We start from the raw sequence: 16479 nt of genomic DNA, 5'->3' as shown, positions 1-16479 counted from the left end.
AAGATTAAGAAACATGTTATGCATATAATGTCACATCGTAAGATCGATAACGTGCGTTATTACTTTCTTGTCAATTTCTTTGATGTTTTACGTAAACGTGCATGCATGAGTACCGACCTAGGAGATGATTGATTGGAGTATATTTTGAATGAATGATGAATGTCTTAAGATCCTTGCAAATGAAACCAAATGGCAATTTCTTATCTCTTCTATTAATTTATCATCATCATGGTGTTGGCGATGTCAATTGGCCACCCCGAAACTACGATTTGAAGTACCGAAATTGTACCAACAATCAAATAAAAAATTCAAATACTTATAAGGCCACTATCCATTAAGAACTTCGAGATCTACATCCCAAAACCATTAAAAGGTCTCGGCAAAATGTCAGTGTCAGAATACGCTTCTTCGAGCCAGACAAAGTGGCCAATTAAACGACGTTGAGTTTCATAAATATTGGAAATAATTGTTCATACTTACAAAGACATAACACTTGAAAAGAAAACTAATTTTCTTCTTTTTTTTGCAAATTAAAAAGAAACTTGTGTTTCGTCTACCCTTAAGTAAAATATGAAGGCTTAAAAAACATCCGGTACCTGGTTGTATTCGATACCATTCAGATACGTAAGTAAAGTTAGAAAAACAATTCAAACACAATCCGGAACAAAAGTTTCGCCCCAAGTATATTACATATAATAAAAAAAAAGTCAACCTTAACCATATCTAAAGTACTAGCAGGGAGGTACATAACGTACTCAAATACCAGACATTAATTCACTAACAAGACTGTCATTAACGTCTGTCTAACAACCTTTCTTATGTACCTATGCAATTTTTATAGAAAACAATAAAATACCACGAGTGATTAGTTGATGTAGGTATAGTGTAGATTTTACCTGTACCCATACCCATACTCAACTTTATCCGTAGGTATATTAAAATGAGTCATAAAACTCAAGCTCAAGACGTAAGTACATATATTTATTTCTACATTTTTCCCAGACATAGAGTGAAAGTCATTAAGTCATTGTCATTCATTACATACGTTTTTTTTCTAGTAAGCTTAGTCTTGTAAGACCTGAAAGCATATTACTTCGAAAATAATAACTATGTAAGGTCTGCAAATACTCAAATGTATACGGGTACGGGCGGGTTTATCAAGTTGAGGTAGGTTTAACGAAAAGTCTGTATACCTGATTCGTTTCGTATTTTATTTGTTATTCATTGTTCTGCTTAATTTAAGGCTAAACATAGATTACGTTAATTCACATCATTAGATGTTTTACGATGCAACAATAACTGTGTTTCAAGTAATGTTTCAATGATTATGTATATGAATGAAAGGGTTATAACTGCAATTAAGATACTTAAGAGAAATAAACTCACATAAAGACTTTATTAAAAACATGCCTTATACATTTTTGAGCGAAGGAAAATTTTATAAATGTCAAAGACTATGCGTTTTTTTGAGAAACACCACCTTAAAAGCCATTTTTGTTTGGGAGGGGGGTAAAGGGCCCCCAAAATTGTTTGCCTCTGAATATATCTTCAGCAACAAATTTTCTAGACAATTTGTAAATGACAACATTTTAACTACATTATTTTACACACTTTTGTGGGATTGGGAGATAATTTGCATGAAACAATTGTAACACTATCCTAAGTCGAGTCTCAAATCAAATTTAACTTATACCAAGGTTATTGACGTATACAATGATACCTTGAATAAGTAGTTTAGGATTTTTTTCTACAAAAATTAAAATGAAATTTATGGTAAAGAGCGTGTGATTTAACATTTATGTAGACGCAACTTTAATTAAATGCCTCCATAAACGTTTTTTCGCAAAAGTAATAACTCTTAAGCTTCAAAGTCAAATAACCGAGCAAGATTTTTGTTGTTTACTGTGGAATGACCTTCTAGTCAAAGTGAAGATTCGTCAAATAATCAACATCTTCACTTTACAGATTATATTTGGGTGTGTTTGGTTTTGAAAATATGTGTATATAAAATTCAATGACCATGACGCCCTTCGTTCCACATCAAGAAAAATAATTATTCTTAAGAATTTATTGATCTCTTATGAATCAAAGTATAAGTGGGTTATGTGTAGGTACAAATTTAAAGATACAAAAAAAAAGGACTCTTGGAAAATCAATTTATTGTTAGAAGATTTCTTTTTAATAAAATTAAATTTAAATTTTTTTTCTTCGAAATCAATGAAGCTTGACAAAAATTCCTATGGAGATGATGACATTAATTACTTAGATATAAGGACACAAGCTGACTTATAAATCTACTTTAAGATTTGAATGTGTTTACCTTAAAAAATTTAAAGAACAAAGATTTCGTGAAGATATAAATCTTTAAGGTTATTGTGTGTTTTTTAGACAGCAGGAGCTACTCTGGCGTTACTGATCTTAAACAGATGTTTTATTTTATTGTTATTAATTGTTTTTATTCTTTTTCTACAAAAATACACCTGCAATTTGCATGGATGTGATTAATTTGTTAATTTTTGATCTTTTGATTCAATGGGGAAATTCATTTTAAACAATGTTTCTTTTGCTCGGTTACATTTTTAACAATGAAAGTAAAGAAGTTTATGTGAGTTAAGTTTTGACAATAATATTAAAGATAATTTGTTTAACTATTATGCTCAACATTCATCGTTTTATGCTCTCTAAATTTTAGGAAATTGAATTTAGAAAACTTGATTTAGAGAACTTGAACATTGATTGAAAGTTTGAAGACTGAGGATTTTATTAACGGTGGCGTCGTTTAACAAACTGATTAATGGAAGAGTGTTGTTCACAAATTTGGATTTTTGCTAAAAAAAATCACTTTCTTTACTGACAACAGTATGCTCAACGGCAACGTTTCATATTTGTTTTTAGATTCACAACCCTGCTAACCCTGATGAGGTTATTGAATAGTATAGAATTTAATGCATCAAACACTCAGTTCACGGTATGTCTATCAACAATACCTTGTGGAACGATCGCTTTTACTATGTTGGTAAAAATGAAGACAGATGTTTGGATGTCCTGAACCGCTTGAAGAAGTTGTTTTTCCTTTCTGGATGTTTTCTAAATTCGAAGCATTAGAATAGCTCATACTTTTCGGCTTATGTTCCAGTAACTAACTCAAGACTCTTAAACAGTTTTGAAAACATATGTAGTCCGGGGATTCGTTCTTTAGCCGTACTACATGAATGTGGATTTATTTACCACACCATGCTTTTCCCTGTCATTGCAATATCTAGCTAGTTAAAACCAATTTGAACCGATAATTAGTTTTAAATCTACTTTTTCTCACTTAAAGATAAAGATAAAGAACACGAAAAGTGAGAATTTTCAAAAAAGTTTGGAAAATATATTGCAAAATTGTTGTTCTATAAACCCTGAAAGTAAAATTGTTTTGGAGGAGTGGTCTAGCTCACTTCGTTTAGTTGAGGGGGTGTTTTTTCGCTTCTTTGCTAAGTTGACCAATAGGAAGTAAATAGTTGGTGGCAATATGATGGCCGTGAATTAAAATTTTATGGACTGTGAATGAATTGGGTAGCGCAACAGTCATTGAAAAACCAGGGCCTAGTGACTTACAACTCTCAACCATTCCAGTGAGCGAGTAATGCTGTCAGGAATTAAGGGGATCTACTGTTTATATGCCGAATCCAAACGGCTAATTTGAGAAAGCACTTTTTCATGACAAGAGTTACTCTTGGAGAATTTGTCAATTCCTCGCAAGAGGCAGTACCCGTGAAAAGACTTTAGATGGCATAGGCAGGGATGGAACCCAAGACTTCTGGTATGACAGTCCAACGCACTAACTATCATGCCACGGGTACTACTTATGGACTGTAGTGCTCATGTAATATCAAAGGTATAATGATACAAAATAACTTTCAGTTTCCTTACAAAACGGTTGAAATTTGTGTGGGCTGATCCTAAAACCACTTCACAAACATTGTGAAATGATATAAAACTTTACAATTAAAGCTTCATCGATGTCCGTTATCAAAGCCGATACGCAGCTATTTTCGAAAAACCTTCTTAACACATTGCCTGTATTTGTGCTGATGTAACCAGTCTTAGATTTATCGACTATTAAGCCTTTTCTCTCTTTAAATTCTCTTTGAATTATTCTGTTTTACTATTAATTCGTTTTTTTCGTTGGTTCGCCATTCTTTAATCGGAAGCACGTTGCATGTGCAGAAGGCATTCAAATAAACGAATCCACGCGTGCAAAGTTGACAATCCAAATGATAAATTTTCCTCGTTTATTAATAATTGAATCATTTTTTCGATGTTATTGAAATCCTTCGAAGTTGCATGGCATAAGTAGCACCTCATCCATGATATGATGTCAGTCAAACTATTGCAAATTTTGTCATCTTTTATTGATAACATCGTTTGATGATGTACGGTGTAATCAATATTTTTAATCCTGATATTCGAGCTATGAAGATTTAGAATTTGAGATTCTGTTACTTATTTTTCTCTTCTAACAAGATCGTCAGATTCTTTTTCGAAAACTATTGTCAAAGGACGACAAAAACGCTCTGACGAAAGACAAGGATTTTTCCAAATACCTTTTTTGTCTACCTGTGCAATTAATTGCAAAGGAACGAGACCTTTTATAAACACGAATTTATCGGTTGCAACATGACTTTCCAAAAATATTTGATGGTATTGGCTTTGTCCCGAACTACCATCAAAACCCCACTTTGATATGAGGAAGAATTCATTTTTTTCTGAGCTGATGGATTGCAGTACATTTGCTTGATTATTCATTAGTGGATAACAATTCTTTTTTTCTTTCTCAATTTCTTTGATGATGAAAATACATTTTTTGCATAGCTTCTAATAACGTTGTACTGATAACGTGATAATTTTGCTTCCATTATCATTAATAATGCATTACGAAAAGAAATCATTAGATTGCTGAAGATGTAACAGCTTTTATAAAATCAGCTTCCTGGTTCTTACCCGTGTCTCGTAAGCTCATTTGGGCTGCAAGAACAAGCTCACTAGTAGAGACTGTGCTTCTAAGGCTTCCGTTTTCGAAATTAAGTAAAGGACGTCCATGTCCACCAGACTGACGATACATTTTAAAAGAAATATTTGTATCGATCCATTTTGCTTCTGTTGCTAAAAACGTTTTAGTTCGGTTTGACCGTTCTTATTTAACTTTGAACTGGTGTTTAAAATCTTTGAGTTTTAATTTAAGTTCAGAGCATAAAGTATTAGTTTTTAAGAAATTTTAGACGACTTCAAATTTGTTTTCAAATTTTTCAAATCTCAAAAGTTTGCTAGCGCAAGAACTCTCAAATGGATACGCTCTTTTAGATAGAAGTTCATGCAGTAAGATAACAACTAGAAGTATGGAATTACTGCAATTAATGGAGCACCCATCATAGTTCTTTGATAGTAACAAATTGACAAATGTATACAGTGAACTTAAAAGAAAGACCATCGACTCAAGTGGCAAAAACGTATTATATCTTACACGGTTTCACATCAAAGACAGATTTCAAGTTCACCAATTCGTGGTGCAAGATTATAAAATGTGAGGATAAGATTCTTTACCATAAGTATGTAATGGTGTAACGACCATGTATCAAAAGATTTTAAATAGTTTTAAACATAAACAATTCCATTCATTAAAATCGAAACCATTTTTAATTCATGTTAACCACTTTTTCTAGACCAAAGCCATAGTAAATACTACTAGGATTTTTATTTGTATTTCCTTTTGTTTAAGTTACACAATTTTATTTTCCATTTCTATACTTTTTTCATTTGATCTTAAATAGTAATTGAAAGCATAAATGAAAATTGTTTTATTCTTTTTTCTATCAAAAAGCTTCGAACCAAAGCTTCTGACTATTGCTTTATTAATGATTCGAATCTTTTTTTCCTCAGCTAAATACTTTTCTAACTTTCAAAGCTTCTATATTTCAATTAAAATTAATTCTGCAACCTAAGCTAACTAATTTGTATGCAAATAGACTCAGTCTCTATGATTGTCATAAACCCGGTTTACTTTAACCATGAACTTGTCTTCTAAGACTGATATTCTAAAATCTAAACCACTCAATTACCTTCAAACATGCGACATCATGACGCATGCAATAGGGTCTTGAAAAGCAGAGCCCATACCTACCTACCTAAAAGCTTACTTTTTAAATAGTTGATAGTAATAGTTGGTAACACATGTAAAAAAGACCTTGATTTGAAATGTTTTTCAACCTAAGTACATAACATATCGTGTGTTCTGTAAATAGAAAACAAAAAGTGTTTAACGAACAACACCACGTCTGATAAAAAATATTTCGGCACTTTTTTTTGTAATTATTTTTAATTCCAAAGAAATGACAACCATGAAATTGAAATCAAATTAAGACAAAGTCACGATTTTCTTCAAAATAGAGCAGAAAAGAAACTACAAACAAAAAATACCAAAAACCAGTTGAATAAACACGCGACACTCAAAAATTTTAATACCAAATATTTCAAATAAAGAAAAGCAAAAAACAGAAAAAGAAATAAAGAAATTTGTAACAAGACACGACAAAAGTATCTGACCAGACTAAGTATCTTTTGGATATACACGAATCTTGTTCAATTCAATATTGATCAAATCCGAAGCGGCACAATTATAGGAACCCCAGCAGTCACATTCACAATCCAGGTACTCACAGTTCAGAGCCAGACTCAACTTAGAGAGTCATATGGAACACGTATTATACCCAAACGTAATGTAAGCGAGTATCTTTAAGCTGCGGGGTGTTTTTCAGATACGACTTCGTGAAACATTAAACAGGTAGCCTCAAGCTGAGATACATCAACAATTCGAATTCGAAAACAGACAACAGACATATCACCATGGTAAACGTTGAATTGAATGAATCAACCAAACATTATCTATTTCATAGGCATCTTCCAAGAAAAACTGATGGAACACAAAGACTAGAGGTGGTCTTCTAGACGACCGACCGCAGAAAACAGGTAACAATAAAATATTGCAACTCACCTTTTTCTTGTTTTTCCGATTGGAAAACTGTGGGATCGATTGTAGAGTCGTTTCTCAATATCAATTTAATCCAATTTTCTGAACGCTCCTGGATGTGATGGGATTCGATGATCGTGGCAAAGTGATGACGATGGACGATATCCGATGGATTCTTTCTTTCTTTATAATTCACTTAAAGCACACTCAATTTTTTGATGATTTTAGCAATAATTTTGCAATAAACTAGCACTGATTTGTACACTTAATTTGTTGGGCCAAAGCCCATTTAACACTTAGAAAGATCTTTAAGATCACTTGATGGATATATTGATAGCACTTTTATTCAATATTTATATTAGACCTTTTTGTTTTAAAGTTTAAAACTCTCATAAACTAAAGGCAAGAATTTGCAATAAACAAAAAAAAATACTTTTTTTGTTTTATATTTTTATTTTTTTAGCACACATGCGCGCCGATTTGAAATTTCTACCGTAGTTCTACCTGCGCATTTGAAAACCGCTCGATTCGAACTGTTTACTTCTGTAACGATCTTAATGTATCTAACCCCAGCTTGAATAAAAACTGAACATATACATACAACAACAACAAACATAAAAAAAACTGTACAAGAAAAAGGTTTCACACAAAACACAAAGATACTTTTTTTCACATTTATAGGTACACACAAACACAGTCGAAGATCGAAGTAAACACTTATACAATAAAGATTATAAAATGTGAGGTATAAGAAACAAAAATGTATTTTACTGACTTTGTTTTTAAATGTATCTGGTTTTTAAACTGGGAAATTGGTAGTATGGAAGAGTGTTGCCACTTTTTATTATAATTTTAAAAATAAAAAAAAAATTGGGGTAATAACGAAATGGGATGAATAAACAATTCATTGATTTACTCTTGACAATGCATGGTCTAATGGAGGTAAAAGGTTTTTTGAGTAAAAAGGTTCCATTTTGAATAGCCCGCTATTTGGGAAGCTGTTACTTTTGGCATTTAACAAGTAAAATCTACGCCATTGCTGGAAATGGAACGATACGAGCTTCAAAAATTTCAAATTGCAAAAATTCACTACCAAAATGGTGAAGCAGTCATAGTTTGAAGTTTTGCAAGAAAATTTTATGGCTGTGTAAATTTTTGAGAAGGTAGGTGATTATTAAATGTCCCACGGTGCACTTGACCTTAAACATTATTTTCAAGCCGCTTTCAGAAAAAGCTTTTCAACAATTGACCACATCTTTACACTTTCATCAATTGTTAAAGTTGAGAAGGTAGGTGATTATTAAATGTCCCACGGTGCACTTGTGAAGAGACTTTTAACATAATTCCCAAGTCGCTATCAGAAAAAGCTCTTCAACAATTGACCATCTTCACACTTTCATCAATTGTCAAAGTTTTTTAAGCAAGGAAAAAGAAAGCTTATTTATTCTTAATGGACTTAAAAGCGGCTTTTAACGTAGTTAACAGAAATGCGTTAATTTAAAAACTTTTACAGTTGGGACTTTTAACGAGGTTTATAAAAATAATAAGAGAAATGTATAGGGAAACTAAAGCATCACGCAGTCTGGTAGTTGTAGGTATTTTCAGACTGGTTTGAGATATGTTCTGGATTAAAAGAAATTAGTCCACTAAGTGCCTTGGTTTTTGCCTTATTCATAAATGATATTGAAGAATTTCTCATTCTACTGTAAATGTTTTGATCGCCAGATCTTTGGAAAACCTACAACTGTGACAGATGAAGAATTTCGTATTCCACTGTTAATGTTTTGATCTCCGGATCTTCGGAAAACCTAAAACTGTGACAGATGTGGATTAATAATTAAGCCCGAATTTTAAAATTCGGGGAGTTTGGTATCACGAATTCCGAATAAATCGGAAATATGACGTCCTTTTTTACGACAACTTATTCTTTTCGTAAAAAACGGTATTGTTTTCAAATTTTTTTCTGAATTCTTTAATTTAATTCAAAACCCTTTGTTTACTAAAACAACAAATAAAAGCCACTGTGAAAGACTTTTTGAACTTTTAAGTGAACAACCTGATACAGCCCAAGGCTATACAAAATTGGAAAAAAAGGTAAACATTTTATGGGAGTACGTAAAAGCAGAGTTGAACCTTTTTGGACCTCGTCATAAAAAAGCATCTGTTTTGAGAATGGTATAAGTTGAAAAAAAGCGATTGAATCATTTAATTTTTTTTTTGGATATTCCAGACTTAGTTGAATTGAAAAGCACACATAAAACGCAAGTTAGTTAAAAACAAAATAGAACAGAATGCATTTGGTGGTGGCGAGTTCAAGAAACACCATATTGTAGTGTTCAACTGACAGAACAGCAAACCTCTATAGCAGGAATACAAAACACGTTTTCATTTGGTTGTGAAGTCCCAGAAAACTCGCTCTAAATAGGTATAAAAGTTTCTTTTCGCAATAATTTGCTCATCTGGATTTGTATCCACACAGGACAGAGTCTGTTTTACAATACATTCAACACAATTTTGAGTGTTGAGAAAAATATGTAGGTAAAAATTAGTATCCACCTCCTGCTAAAAATCGAACTTATTGAACACGAAAACTCCCCCAGATCAAACTCACATTCCAGCTCATGTTATACGTAGTGGAATATTGGTTTATTGAGTCAGAAATTTCTTTAAAATCTGTACATTTTTAATTTACCAAAACATAAACAAAACTTAAATAAAAACCCACGTACCTACGTTAAGTGATCTAAGTAAAATAGATTACAAGTAACTCGAAGTTTTCAAATGCCTCGGAATTTTAAAATTGCTCTTGGTCTGCAGAACACTGTTTGACCAGTACTCATTGAGAAAGCGATTGAATCCATTTCAAAACACTTAATATTTAATTTGTTCACCGTATAAAAAGAACTCGAAAATGTATTTCAATCATTTTTATGAATAACAATGTTTGACATAAAACAGTTGATTTCGAAAATGAGAATGAGAGCGGCTAATATGACAACGCCTTTTTGAATTCCTACGAATGGATCTCGTAATAGGGCTTATTAATTTTTGAAAAATCAAAAATAATAATTTTCTCACGCAGCTAGAGTGGAAATAGTTGGTACCTCAATGTGAATCTCTGGGAAATATGCAAAGAAATTAAATATTTAGGTGTTACGACTAAATGCGACTCTAGATTGAAGTATAAATCTCAAATCTGGCCTGTGGAACGTGTCATGGATAGTTGTTGTTTTAAACAGAGTAAACTTTTTAACCAACTATAAGATGTCTTAGGCAGTTGTAAAATTAACGCTTTGCTACGATTCACATGTATAAGTCAGAAGTGATTTAAATGGGCTTATAGCAACAAGGAAATTTAATTTAATTGCAGGGTAAGATTCGAACTTTTTAATTTAAATGGTAGATCTTATATTTTAAGCTTCAACTTGTGTTGTTCGTTATGCAATTTAAAATCAAAAGAGGGATGTTTTCACTTCTTTAGCTCTTGCCCAATATTCACGAACATAAAGATAAACTTGTTTTGTGTCTGGAAGATTTTAACTTCTTAAAAACCATTTTTAAGTATTGAATCCTATTGATAACTGAATATATTTGATATTTAAGTTAAATTATATTCACCTTTACTTGATATTAAACTTTGAATAATTGCTTACCAGGCTGACGGCAAAGATGAAAATCTTCTTTTATCAGAAAATTATTCTAATTAACAACAAGTTATTGCTAGCTTTATAGAACATACTGCAATAAGTAGGACCTACATCTTATTTAAATCTGAAGTAGTAATATTTTGAAAAGATCTCACCAATGCATTTTATGTCAAAAAAGGTTTTACAGACAAGGCGATGCACTGTCATGCGACTTCTTCAATATCGTTCTGGAAAGAATTGTGCAAAACTCAACCGTAGAGGCACAATCTTCCAAAGTTCCATCCAAATACTCGGATATGCAGATGATATTGACATAACTGGAAAAAGCGTGGTGTCAGTGGAGCGTTTTTGAGCGACAGAATCGAAGAAGGTTGGTTTAGTGGTCAATGAGGGCAAGACCAACTTGATCTAACTGTCATCAAAAAACGACATTGAATAACGACGTCTTGGACAAAACGTCAGCATGGACAGCTATAACTTTGAGGTAGTTGAGGACTTTGTCTAGCTAGGCACCGCTATAAACACAGACAACGACACCAGCGCTGAAATCAAACGAAGAATAACTCTTGCAAATCCCTGTTTCTTTGGACTTAGAAGGCAATTGAGTAGTAAAGTCCTCTCTCGAGCATCTTAAATCAACATTTATAAGACTCTCATCATCCCAGTTCTCATTTATGGCCTGGACTGAGGACTGGACCCTGTCAAAGTAAGATGAGAGCGTCTTAGGATGCTTCGAGAGAAAAATTCTTCGGGGGATTTTTAATGGAGGAGAATATATAACGAAGGGCTGTACAGCGACACTGACCTAGTTAACAGAATTAAAGTCAAACGGCCTAGATGGATAGGTCAACCCGAGTGACAGTGCAGTAGAGTAAGATCGCGATCCAGGTGGCGACGCTAAAGCTATTCTTACGTCTCTAAAACATTAAGGTTTATAGGATTTTGAAATTTCGAGAAATATATATATGTAAGTTCTGGAAAGTGATTTTCCAATTCGGAACTTTATCTGCCAGCTGGCGAAAAAAACCTTCACTCCATAAAGTTATTTGTACTTCGAAACTTAAAAGGGTCATAAAATACACCTTTTGAAGAAGCAATACAAAATGAATTTGAAACAGTTCCAAAAAAAGAACTAAATGTTTTTTTCGATTTTCAAGTTCTTTTTTCCACAGGAAAATGGTTTTCAGAAAACTCTTATATAAACACACTATTCTTGATTGTGATTAATTGACTCCTATGTTTAGCTTAAATTTTAAAAAGTGGTTAAAAGACATCTTCGAAGTTATGCATTGGTTTGAAAAGACTATGGACGACTTACCTTTTCATTTGAAATGTCAACGATTGTATTACCTATGAATCAGGCTGAGCAATAATATGGGTCTTTTTTGCTTTAAGAACAGCTAAAGTACAACAAAAATATGCCTAATGTGATAAAATCGCTACCGCCACTTTACATCACTTCTACATGGCATAGCACCGATGATGCTTTGGACGCTATTGGATCTTATATGGATTGGTATCGTTCATAATTCCTGCGTTCAATTTCTTGTGGATATATTATCCTGGAAACTTGAATTTCTAGATACTTTATTTAATAAGTTAGAAACTCAAATTGAAGTCAAGCTAGCAGAAAGTTAAAACATCTTTCAGCAGTTTACAAAAAGTAGATACAAATATTGTGAAATAAAGTTTTCTATGCACAATTTCAATAATTTACTGAATTTTTACCAAAAAAACATACAAATTTGAAATCAATTTTTTTACTCCTTCAAATTCAACCATATGTTGGATCAGCTGTTGTGTCAGATACCCAGATATACCAGAAATTCTCAAGCTGTTCCTTTTACACGTAAAGCACTAACAATAAGGTAGATTGAACACTATTAATATCCATCCATTGTGATTTGTCAAAAGAAGGAATGAATCAAATGACAGGAAATATGACAGATGTCAAATGCTTCCACAATATGGCTGCTATCGACTCCGATAAAAATTACATTCTGTGCCTGCATGTGTACGTTCGTGACACATACGTACAGATTATACAGATAATAATGCAGAAAGGGCTCTCAAGAAAATTGCGTGGGTTTTCTTTACCATAGCAGTTTTAAAAAGGTGAACATTTTGGTTAACCCTAAATAAGTCCCGAACCAATAACCATTATATTGTAACGTGATTCCAAACATTTATATTTTTTGAAAAAAAAATCCAATTAACGATTTTTTAATAAATCAAAAAAACTGAAAAAAAACGTTTCATCTCGAAAATTTTACTTATAAAAAATGAATTCATCTCCAAAACAATTTTGTCCAACGAAAAATAACGTTTTTAATCAAATTGACAGTTTTTTTTTTAATAAAAACCTGAACAAAAATTATTCAAAATTGGTAAAAACTGAATTTCGACACAAATATCTTTTCAAAAACTTGAGATTATGGCTTCAAACTTATTTTATCTTATAAGAAATATTGTTTTTAACATTCGGTAACATTTTGAAAAAAATCTTTCTGATTGATTTTGATTTTCGACTCAAATATCTTTGCAAAACTTTGAGATATTGGCTTTACACGACGTTTATTTTTTTTTTTAAATATTGTTGTCGACGTTCAGAAAAAATAATCTAATTGACAGTTTTTTTTACAAAAAATAAAAACCTAAACAAAAAACAATGCTAAAACTTGGTAAAAATTTACTTTCTACTCAAATAGCTTTTCAAAAATCAAAAGTATTGTCTTCAAACTTTTTTTATTGCACAAAAAATATTGTTTTCGATATTCTCAATTTTTGATATAAAAATGCAAAGGTCCGTTTTTTCATTAAAACAAATAAAATCTTTAAGAAATAGTGTCCAAATTTGGTAAAAATTAATGTTTGGTTCTAGATATCTGTCAAATTATTATCATTCAACTAATTTGTAAAAATTTAAGAAATACTACTAAAATTGGTAAAAATTTGTTTTCGACTAAAAATCTATTTAACAAATATAGATTTTCAAACCAAACTATTTCTTTATATGAAAATATTTTTGTTAATTTTAATTTTTTTAAGAATAACTCAACTGACAACTATTTTCACCCAACACGAAAAACTACAAACTTTTCAGCAAGACAAATCGACAGACGGGATTTGAAGTTATCAGTGTGGGTCGCATCCCAGCCTATTTTTTTTACAATTTTGTTTATAAAATGTATAACAATTTTCTCAACAGAACACAATAAAAATGAAAAATTTGAAACACCTTCATTTCGCTTCAAACTCTATTTTCTTTTTTAATTGCATGAATTAAAGTGCTTGGTGTGATACTAAGTACTTTTTTCATACATTGGCAACACATATTTCTTACCAAATACTATTAAACAAACCTTCAACTTTATTGGTATTGAGTCAGAATCAAATGAAAAAGCACAAGAAGATAACAAAAAACCTAAAACTCCAACACCTCTAACAAGTATTATGTGAAGACTACTTCGTTACTACTGTTTGGCATTATCTGCGGTTTGCGTCTTGAAGTATCTTCATATCTTTTTTCTCATCAATAAAAAATTAAAACAAAAAAAATCGAAGAAAAACCAAAACAAAAAATGAGAAGAAAAAAACTTTTGCGGCTGCGCGTTTTACTGGAAAGTTGAAATACCTTACCGTACCGTCGTTGTCGTTGAGGATAAAGTACGAGGTACGAGTATCTACATATATCTGGAGGGTTTTTGATCTTCTTAAAGTTTTAAGTCGTCTCTCTTCTTTCTCCAAAGTGATAGATCATGGATGGATGCATTTCAAAATACAATAAGAAGAAAACCGTCACCTCAAAATAAAAAAAATCGTCACACAAAGGTTCCACGTTTCGTTCGCACCTTTTTTTGTTTGTAAATTTTTGTCTCTTTTTGTACCAATTTCAAAGTTTTAGGCCCGTTTTAACTGAAATGCATTTCTATTATGTTTGATTTATGTTTAACAACTTTTTTTGTATTGTTGTTTCTTGTTTCTTTAAACAGTTGTTGTAAGGCCATTTGTCATCTTCATTCAGTCAACAAGAAAATCCACTCAAACAGAGGGCTTCACATTTTATGGCAATAGACAAGTTCTAACGAAGATACTCATGGTACGTTAGAATCTACAACAACAACTTGCCTCTGGAAAAGTATCAGCATCTTTTTTAAAACACATGCTTCTTGATATTGTCTCTTTAAAAAGAAGGAAGAACTTCCTCTTAGTATAGAAATAGAAGAAGTAAGGAAAGGCGTTACAAGCTTGAGTTTTAAGAAAACGATGAAGAAGAAGAAGAAGTCTTTTGAATCTTCATTGAACATTTGACACGCTTTAAGAGATGTTGATGCAGTGACGTAGAATTTATTAAAATACAAAACAAGTCACTAAGGAACAAGTTTATGAGAAGTTAGTAACCTAACGCAAACGTTACACTCGCGTACCATCTAGAGCTTGATATAGCATTATTTTTACAGCAACAAAACAAATGAAGATCGTCTCTGTAAGATGAAGACGAGTTTTGAAAGGAAATAGAGGTTAGTTACTCTTACTTGACGATTCATGAGATGGCTTCTTGTTTGTTGTTGGTTATAAAAAAAAGTTGTTCAAGAATTAATTATCTGCTTCAGTTATTTTTGTCTTAGGCCTTTTTGGGGGTTGGGGGGAGGAGACGTGCGTCACATCGTCGGTCGTCGCTGTTAAAATGCGAACATTGATTGATTGCCGGTAGAGAGCGAGGTTTTCGTTATATTTATAATATTAGTTATGGTTTTAACAACTATAAACTTGTTTGAAGGAAAAACAGTTGTTTTGTTGGTGAATATTGCTTATACGAGTAAGCCAAGGCAATGAATTTATAATCGATTTTGGTTTTTCAAGAAATTTAAAAGCCGGTAAAAGGTGTAAAGTGTCAGTGACTTTTTGATGTCATAATAAAAAATTAAAAATAACGAGTTGTAATTTGAAATAATTTTATGTCCTTAGGCCAGTTTATGTTTTTTCTAAAATAGAAACTATTACTTACCCATGTGTGAAAATGTTTGGTGCGTGATACGTGTAAAGTGCGTTTAGATGCGGGGAGATCCGTGTGAATGTGTATAAGGATTTGTGTGCTTATAAAGTTGCTTGGGAATGTTTATAGATGCGTGAAGAAACTGTATGTTTCAGGATGTGGGTTGATGTCCATGAACGGGCGAGGATCTTGGCTTCGAATACAGCTGCAAAATAATAATGGAAATTGTTTTATATATTTTTAATATAATATAACGTTAATTTTTGGGCAGGTAGCTGGTCAGTGAGAATAAAAGTAAGCTTCAATAGAATATAGTTTATCCCAAACCAAGCAAATAGTAAGATAGCTGAAATTTCAGGATTGTGATCTATTAATCATTCCCTTTCCAAGTTATGGGCAAAAATCCATGTTCAAACTTAAAATGCGAATATCTCGCTTAATATGCGTCCTACAGGGTCAAAAGTCGGCAATTTTTGAACTCCAATATTTCACGATCTAGACAACCCAGAAGGCTGAAATTTCAGAATTGTGATGTAGGAATCATTCCCTTTCCATTGGTGTGCCTATCTTTGAATAAGACCAACTTTATAACAAGTTATGGGCAAAAATCCATGTTCAAACTTTAAATGCGAATATCTCGCTTAATATGCGTCCTACAAGGTCAAAAGTCGGCAATTTTTGAACTTCAATATTTCACGATCTAGAAGACTGAAATTTCAGAATTGTGATGTAGGAATCATTCCCTTTCCATTGTTGTGCCTATCTTTGCATAAGACTAACTATACAACAAGTTATGGGCGAAAATCGATGTTCAAACTTAAAATGCG

At 32.1% G+C, this 16479-nt stretch overlaps 1 protein-coding gene across 3 annotated transcripts in view; it reads right to left on the bottom strand.

The window, feature by feature from the left end:
• The window catches only part of LOC129938349 (uncharacterized), a 281645-nt gene extending 274139 nt beyond the window's left edge, over positions 1–7506 (bottom strand). For 2 of the 3 annotated variants that reach the window (XM_056045839.1, XM_056045843.1), the window contains exon 1: positions 7034–7506. The gene's annotated coding sequence lies outside the window, so the exon portion shown is untranslated. The remainder of the gene's footprint in view (positions 1–7033) is intronic. The other variant, XM_056045844.1, reaches the window with a different exon arrangement.
• Between the last annotated feature and the right edge of the window lie 8973 nt (positions 7507–16479).

The sequence above is a fragment of the Eupeodes corollae genome, chromosome 1 (genome assembly GCF_945859685.1).
Source record: "Eupeodes corollae chromosome 1, idEupCoro1.1, whole genome shotgun sequence".
NCBI classification, from domain to species: domain Eukaryota; kingdom Metazoa; phylum Arthropoda; class Insecta; order Diptera; family Syrphidae; genus Eupeodes; species Eupeodes corollae.
This window is presented reverse-complemented; position numbering and strand designations above follow the sequence as displayed.